Genomic DNA, 9,438 nt, shown 5'->3' with positions numbered 1-9,438 from the left:
GACCCCACTGTGGGCTCCACTACATATATTGATGCCATAGGAATCCCACGGGGAGTTCCTGATGAGCACAAATTAGCAGATCAGATTGCGACAGGTTTTGAAAATTTACCTGTTGTTTCAGCATATTTCCCAATTACACCAAATAAAAATGTTGACCGAATAAATTACATACATTACAATGTCATGCGTCTGTCCAACCTTACCAGAGACGCTGTTGAGGGCTTAGCGGAGCAACTAGCTCCAACTTCTCTGATGGCTGTACAAAATCGAATGGCTCTAGACATGATTTTAGCTGAGCGACAAGGAGTGTGTAGTATGTTTGGTGAGTTATGTTGCAGTTTCATACCAAATAACACGGCGCCTGACGGTAAGGTCACTAGGGCCCTAGAAGGCCTGCGCACCCTCTCAAACGAGATGAAATCCCACTCTGGTGTAGATAATCCTCTTGATGAATGGCTCTTCAAAGTGTTTGGCCCCTGGAAGCAGATGATTGTGTCCATGTTGATGTCAATTGCAGTATTTGCAGCTATTTTAATCACATGTGGATGTTGTTGTATTCCCTGCCTGAGATCCCTGTCAGTACGTCTTATCACTTCCACTTTAGAGAAGCGGGACCCTGAAATAGCTCGTCAGCTCCTAATGCGCAGAGGTTATGAACTTTCTGATTTTGAGATGCAACCATGCCGGCGCAGAGAAGCATATTCTTCCGCTTGATGTCGACCTCTTTAGATGAGGTCGAAAGGGGGAATTGTTGTGAAATAAAGATTGTGTTCCTTGTTGAATCTGACTCCCACTTCTTGTTTTACTTTGAAATTGACCCACTTCCTGTTTTACTTTGAAGAGGCTCCCACAGATTGATTTCTGTTCCTGTTTACATAATGTAACACGATGTCTCACACTTCTGATTGGTTTGTAACTGGCCAATCCCATGACAGCAGGCTTAGAGCACGGTGAAAAGTTAGTTTTGCTGTGTGAAGGAACGCCCTGTTTTTAGACAAAGAAAAGTGCGGTTTCTCCTGGAAGCAGTCGGCCAGATGGAGCAGAGAGACGGTCGACTTCAGATCCCTCCTTAACAAGGTTGTATCGTATAGTTTAGAATGGATGCGCATCCATTTAATTATATGTTAAAATAATGACTGCATTTAACTAATCCACTGTTTATACTTGTGAATCTGTGACTTTGTGACTTTGTGACTTTGTAACTTTGTGACTTTCTTTGCTTATTAAATATTCGTAAACTTGAAGGTGCGTTTGTCGTATTCTGAGTGTGTGTCTTGACTCCTCCTGCAGGATGAACGGTAACAACAGAGCTCGGGTGGAGAAATAAGAGAAAAAACACAACAACGGGTTGGCGGAAAACAGCTGCCAACAGGTGCCAGCTTCTCTATTTACGTCTGAGAGGATTTAAAAACAACACAGCTCGTTCCAACACTTGTCTGCTTAGACTCCGACCTTGGACCAAACTTACACTGCTCATTCAAAGACAGAAAATCAGAAAATGCATAATTACTCTGTAACAGACCTTAACATGAATTCTAACTTTGCATGAGGATTAAAAATAATCATTGTTACTGTTTTACAGTTAATAAAAATTGATCAGTTCACTGTAACATCTAAAATGTTTGAACTAAAACACTTTGATTATCAAACATTTGTAAAACAGTAATGATAATAGAAAAGAGAGTGTTCTTTCACTTGAATTTTCAAGAAAGAAAGTCTCAGGATGGGTCAACCTGTATTTCTGGATTCAAATCAATGAAATGACAGTTTCTGTCCCACAAGGTGCCTAAGGTCAAGGTTTCGACATCAGGCCTAGTCCACTACAAAGGTAAAGGTTAAAATAGACTCAATAAAACATGAATAAAACATTCTCATAAAAGTTGAATCAACATTAAAACCACAAAGCTTCCGATAAAAATACATCCTTTGGTGGGCCTTTTTACAAAGTGAGTTCACATAGCGGTCAAAGGTCAGTTTATCATCAAGAACAGTTCCTAGGTATTTATATTGTTGCACCATCTCCACAGCTTCACCGTTAATAACCACGGGAGCTGCAACTGAAGATTTTTTTCTGAAATCAATGACCATCTCCTTTGTCTTAGAAACATTTAGCTTTAAAAAGGAAGACTCACACCATTCTGTTAAGTCCCCAATCACAGGCCCAGGGTCTGGGTCATCACTGCTCAGAAGGGACAGAATGACAGAGTCATCAGCAAGCTTTACAATGTGACGCTGAGGGAAATGGCTGCAACAATCATTTGTGTATAAAATAAATAAAAGAGGCGAAAGAACACAGCCCTGAGGGGAACCAGTAGAGGACAGAAGGACATCAGAGAGGACCCCATTAACCCTCACCTGCTGAGACCGAACAGTTAAAAAGCCCACAAGCCAACATATGAGGCCGGAGTCAAAATGACATTGTAATTTCTCTGCTAAAATATGGGGCTGAATACAGTTAAAAGCAGATGAAAAGTCAATAAAAAGCAATCTTACAAATGTTTTTATACCTTCAAGGTGTCCTAAAACTATATTTAAAAGAGTTCCTGTTGTGTCTTCCACTCCTGTATGTGAACGATAAGCAAACTGAAGTGGGTCCAAATGATCTTCAACTTTTGACAAGAGGGTTTTCCAAACCAGTTTTTCAAATGACTTCATAACTAAAGAAGTCAGGGCAACAGGCCTGAAGTCGTTCAGGGACTGAGCAGGCTTGGTTTTTGGTATTGGAACAATGACAGAGTCTTTTCAGAGCTGTGGGACCGTACGGGTTTGGAGAGACATATTAAAAAGAAAACAGAAAATATCAGCAAGCTGTAGGGCACAGTTCTTAAGAATATGACCCTCTATGCCATCAGGACCTGGACTTTTCCATTCTTTAGTCTTTTGAAACATGTTAACCACACTTCCAATATCAATATTCACTGATGCGCCTGACGACGTTTCTTTAAAAACAGAAAGCTCCTCTGTAAAATCATTAGTGTAGAATCCAAACATAACAAGTTGCATTTTACTAATTTATTGAGCAACTGTTTCCTTTAAACAGTGACATTACTGTCATTTTTAAATTGTTTAAACAAACAAACAAAAACAAAACAAGAAAAATGATGTACCAAGCAGAGAACTCAACAAATAGAAATGTTTAAAGGCATTATTATACATTGGACGACGTCCTCGAGAAGTTCAGTCTATGTGGTTGAGGTAACGAGCTCGTTTTGGTGAAGCAGGATGTCATGCAGCTTACCAGACTTCAGAGCATTGCAGGTCTGGTGTTCCACTTCATCTCTCCACAGTGACCAGTCGAGCACCTTCAGTAACCTAAAAGTGAAAGAAGACAGTGCACGAGTCAAAATAGGGTTACAGTGACTACAAATTACAATCTGTTGGCCTTTCTTTTGGAAAAAAATATTTTATCAAAAACACGAGATTTACAATTGAAATTTAGTCAAGAAAATGTGACATTTGCAATTATAAATTGCAGTAGCTCAATTTTTATTTATTTCACTTATCATATTTTATAATTATTTAAGAAGCCTCACCAGGCAGAGATTACAAGATTTTATGTATCTTACCTGCTCTTTTGAAGTGTGTGACAAGGGTCTTTGTGTCCAAAGCTGTTTAACAGCTTGCTTCCAGAGCTAACAGCTTCCTGTGTTAGGTAGAAAAATTAAATTAAATTAAAGACAAACCAAAAGCTTAGTGCTACTTCTTGTGCCATGCTTTCTAAAACAGTTATTGAATAAAGAATGTATTGTAGGTAAACACAAATGTTTTAAATCCTGTTAAAATACACCAGAATGCAGGAAATAGCAGCTACTTTATTCAAAAAGTTATGGGGGAGGACCCACAGACCTCGCACCAATATGTCCCCCCTACAATAATTCTAATGCTAATACACACTGTTGTTCAAGCCAAGCCTGCAGAAAATGATAGAGATTTGTGTGGCTATTATGTGAATACTGTTACCTTTAAATAGTACACATTGGCCATTTAATCTACATTGAGATTATTTTAACTTTTACATTATAAAAGCTGTGTCAGTGCGATGTTATTGAATACCTGTGTCATTTAACCACTGTCAAAACCAAATACACTCAAATACCTATGTAATTTAATCAAGTGTTTTTCTAGCAAGTGGCTGTTGAAAATGTTTAACCTTTTCTGGTGTTTCTTCTTCTTTCACTTTATCTCTGGAAATGCAATATAAAAAAGGGGGAATTAGCCAGTACTGCATTCTATCATGCCTGTGGTATACTTGGGTTTACACACACAAATGTTCTTTACCCCAAATTTTCCTTGACTGTTTTCTGAAGAAGCATCTCTGCTTGGTAGCGGCAAAGATTGATACAACTTTGCAGCCACTGGATCACAACCTAGAAAAGCAGTTGTTATGATATAGTTGTGATTCGGTTTTATGTGAAGACGGTGACCCGTTGGGTTGCCAGGTAGGCTTAGGCAAGATATGTAAATACTTACTGGTTGTGTGAAAATTATCTTCTATCAAAAAAATAACTTAAAAAAACATTAGTAATGTGCAATGAAATGGTAGACTTTGAAACTGAGCAGTATTTTATTCAATTCTACTTTAGTAAAATCACATGGTGAGTAAATATGGATTTTACAGAAGACTTCAAATGGTTTTAGGGGGGCATTAGCATTTTCAAGTGGACAACGATTTTTGTTGTTAGCCACTAGAAACTTTAAATATATTTTGTTACTGTTAAAAATACTTACCTCAAATCAAGGCTAAAACCCAACCTGATCAGAGCTGCCTTTGATTAGTAGCAAATGGAACAATGATCAACACATCTGATGTGTACTGATTATTTTATTTATGACATTTGACAAAATGTAATGTTTATTGCTTGTTTCATCATTGGTGACTGTATGATGTTCTTATTATGTAAAGCAATTTGAAATGCCTTGTTGCTGAAATGTGGTATACACATAAACTTGAAATATCACGTTTAATGAATTTTCATTAATTCACATTAACCATTCATGCTCTGTAATCAAGCTTTCTGTGTAATGGCTCGCCTGACAGGACATATACAATTGTAGGACTTCAACAAAAACATGCAGCTCCTGGGGCTGCTGGTCTAGCACTTTATGGCATCTGGTGCACCTTCATGGCGCCAAGCTGTGGAACATCATGTCACTCTGGAATTGTCACCATCTCATGTAAATACAGTCAAAATATTACAGATCTTACACCGTTTAATAACCAATGTAATGATTTTAAATTAATCATGAGACAATTAACCATTTGGGCAAAAACTGACATTGACATACAAAAAATATAACAGTCATGTGCCATAAAATCACTGTCAGGTGCCTCAGAAGATATGTCATCTGTCACAAAAGCCCTGTCAGCTGTCAATAACTGGGTTTAGGCATTAGAACCAGATCGCAGACAACAGGAAGGTTTAAAAGTTTTATTAATAAACTGCTTCTGGTGAAAGTCTGAGTCCTTAGGCCAGCACAATCTGAAGAGACAGGAAAATTAGTGAACAGGAGTTCAGTGGTTGTGATCTGACAATTCAGTTGACAAGCACCAACCTTTACTGGCAGTTGAAGGAGGTGTTCCTTGGAAGATTTGGTTTGCGTGATGTCACCGTTGGCGAAGGTGAGTCGGCTTGGAAGCATAGCTGAGCATTGACCAGGTGGGAGGGAGATCCAAACGGCAGGTCCAGAGAAACAGGCGAGGGTCATACATGGGTATTCAGAAGTCCGTAGCCAAACTTGAGAGATGTAATCCAGAAGACGTAGTCGCAATAGAGGAAGCTGAAGTTGTTACTGTGAGCAGAGCAGATAATCAAAACCACAAAATGCCAGTAAATCCCTGGCAGCTGCCAGTACATTTGCGGCAGGTTAAAAAAAAATAATAATAACTAAAAAGAAAAATTAAATCTAGAGATGCTGTGTCATCTGTCACTAAATGTCTGGCAGCTGCCAGTAAAGTAGCGGCAGGTGCCACAGCAGCGTGGCAGCTGCTAGTAAATCCCTGGCAGCTGCCAGTGAATTTGCGGCAGGTTAAAAATAAATTAATTAATTAAATCTACAGAAGCTGTGTCATCTGTCACTAAATCCCTGGCAGCTGCCAGTACATTTGCAGCAGGTAAAATAAATAAATAATATTAATAAAATAAAAAAATATTAAATCTAGAGAAGCTGTCATCTGTCAGTAAAAGAGAAACCATGTCATCTATCAGTAAATCTCTGTCAGCTGCCAGTAATTCCATGGCAGATGCCAGTAAATAAACAAATTAAAAAATAAATTGCGGCAGGTAAAAAAAAAAATGTAATAAAAAGAAAATATTGAGAGAAGCTGTGTCATCTGTCGGCCCTGTGATGGACTTGCGACCCGTCCAGGGTGTACCCCGCCCCTCGCACAGTGATTGCTGGACATGGGCACCAGCGACCCCCGTGACCCAAAATGGAATAAGCGGGTAAAGAAAATGGATGGATGGATGGATGGATGTGTCATCTGTCATTAAAACAGAAACCATGTCATCTCTTACAAAATCTCTGTCAGCTGCCAGTAATTCCATGGCAGATGTCAGTAAATAAAAATAATAAAGAAATAAAAATAATAATGAAATTGCGGCACATAAAAATAAATAAATTAATTAATTAATTAAATGTAGAGAAGCTGTGTCATCTGTCACTAAAAGAGAAACAATGTCATCTGTCACTAAATTCCCTGGCAGCTGCAAATAAACTAGCGGCAGGTGCCACAACAGCGTGGCAGCTGCCAGTAAAGGTGTCAGTAAATGCATGGCAGCTGCCAGTAAAGGTGTCACTAAATCATAAACTAGCGGCAGGTGTCACGGCAGCATCTGCAGCAGCCGCAGCAGCGCGGCAGCTGCCAGTGAAGCCGGATGTAGCATGACACCTGACACCGGAAGTGCCACTAAAGCCCCCAGTATACTGCCACGTACATCCATATGCAGAGGTACGCATGTACGTACGCAGAGGTACGTGCGTACCCCCCAGCGTACCCTCCGTGCAAAGCTCAAATTTTTATGACCGCATACGCGTACGCGGTGTCGCACAATAAACTGCCCTGTTTTGTATTCGACACCAGTGTATTACATTCCCCTTCTTCATCCCTGATCTGGCCTTTTCTTTTTGGGGGGGGGGGGGGGGAGCGGTATACCACCAACACTATTTATAGTAGAGGTGGTGTGCTGCTGACCTCAACTCGAGATGTCGTGGGTCAGTGGGCAGAATACTTCAAAGACCTCCTCAATCCCACTGGCACATCTTCCACTGAAGAAGCAGAGCCTGGGGACCTTGGGTCGGGCTCTCCAATCTCTGGTGCTGAGGTCACGAGGTGGTTAAAAAGCTCCTCGGTGGCAGGGCCCCAGGGGTGGATGAGATTCACACAGAGTTCCTTAAGGCTCTGGATGTTGTGGGGTTGTGTTGGCTTACACGACTCTGCAATATTTCGTGGACATCGGGGGCAGTTCCCCTGGATTGGCCGACTGGGGTGGTGGTCCCCCTATTTAAAAAGGGGGACTCTAGAGTGTGTTCCAACTACAGGGGGATCACACTCTTAAGCCTCCCTGGTAAGGTCTATTCAGGGGTTCTGGAGAGGAGGGTCCGTCGGATAGTCGAACCTTGGATTCAGGAAGGAGCAGTGCAGTTTTCATCCTAGTCGTGGAAGACTGGACCAGCTCTACACTCTCAGCAGGATCCTGGAGGATGCGTGAGAGTTTGCCCAACCAGTCTACATGTGCTTTGTGGACTTGGAGAAGGTGTTCGACCATGTCCCTCGGGGAACCCTGTGGGGGGTACTCTGGGAGTATGGCGTACCGGGACCTGTGATACGGGCTGTTAGGTCCCTGTATGACCTGTGTCAGAGCCCGGTCCGCATTGCTGTCAGTAAGTCGGGCTTGTCCCTGGTGAGAGTTGGACTCTGCCAAGGTTGCCCTTTGTCACGATTCTGTTCATAACTTTTACGGACAGAATTTCTAGGCGCAGCCAAGGTGTTGAGGGGATCCATTTTGGTGACATTAGGATTGCGTCTCTGCTTTTTGCAGATGATACGGTCCTGTTGGCTTCATCAGATCGTGATCTACAGCTTTCGCTGGAGCAGTTCGCAGCCGAGTGCGACGTGGCCGGGATGAAGATCAGTTCCTCCAAATCTGGGGCCATGGTCTTGAGCCAGAAAAGGGTAGCGTGCCCTCTCTGGGTCAGGGAGTAGGTCCTGCCCCAAATGGAGGAGTCCAAGTATCTTGGGGTCTTGTTCACGAATGAGAGAAAAATGGAACGTAAGATCGATAGGCGGATAGGTGCAGCATTTGCATTGAAGCGGGCGCTGTACAGGTCTGTCGTGGTGAAGAGAGAGCTGAGTCAAAAGGCGAAGCTCTCAATTTAACGATCGATCTACGTTCCTACTGTCAGGGTTTCTCCTGTACCTTAAATAAAACACAGGGAGACAAGAATGAGATTTCTAGAACATATCTTTGCAAAGAGGGACAGCGTTCAACCGAAGTCAGAACAAAGTCCAACATGTTTCAGCGTGCGTTCCTTTTTTATTCAGGCAAGTAGGAATGGCAAACATTCAGGCAAGTAGGAATGGCAAACAGGAAACACAAGATCTGGTGGTTTTCAGGTAATAAAGACGTGGCAGTTTCTATCAAAACAAGAACTGTGAGTTTCCAACAAGTCAGTAGAGAAAGGTTTCACAGCATTATAGAACAGTTTAAATGAGTACAAGTTTAAACGATCAATAGATAAAGTAAAATACTCTAACATCTTCCCTCCTGTTTATCGTTTAAACTGAGTAAAACAAAAAGCTATTTGAGTTCTAAGTTCAGCAGGAGATGCTGTGTAAATGACGCGGAAAAACCTCCCAGGGCTGATGTTTAAGAATGTGGAAGGAAAACACGTCATCGCTCCAGGCCCCTCTGGCAGCAGCCCATTCAGGCTCACTCAGCAGCTTCCTGAAGTGAACTCAACATAGTTAAATCTAAAGTCAAATAAAACAAAACAAAATCACACAAGATCAAAGACCAATCGAAAACAGAACGACGTGGGCTCTTTATGAGCAACAGTTCTTTTCTTTTTTTTTTAACTCAGTTTAAGTGTAGAAACATTGTGAAGTGTTTCAATGAACTTATCATCATCGCTCAATTTTTTTTGTTAAAGAAAGAGAAGAAAGAAGAATAAATAAATAAATAAATAAAAGAGAAATAGATAAAACGAGAGACCACCACGACAAAACAACATGCACAGCACAATGCCACTGTAGTGGGCTAGGCCTACGTCGAAACTAAGTCTAAGGTCAAAACTCTTGACCTTTAGAACCTTGTGGGACAGAAGCTGTCATTTCATGTATTTGAATCCATAAATACAGGTTCACCCATCCTGAGACTTTCTTTCTTGAAGATTCAAGTGAAAAGAACACTCTCTTTTTATTATCATTACTATCTTACA

This window comes from Nematolebias whitei, chromosome 11 (assembly GCF_014905685.2).
Source record: "Nematolebias whitei isolate Nwh7 chromosome 11, NemWhi1, whole genome shotgun sequence".
Taxonomy (NCBI): Eukaryota; Metazoa; Chordata; class Actinopteri; order Cyprinodontiformes; family Rivulidae; genus Nematolebias; species Nematolebias whitei.
Note: the sequence above shows the minus strand (reverse complement) of the source record.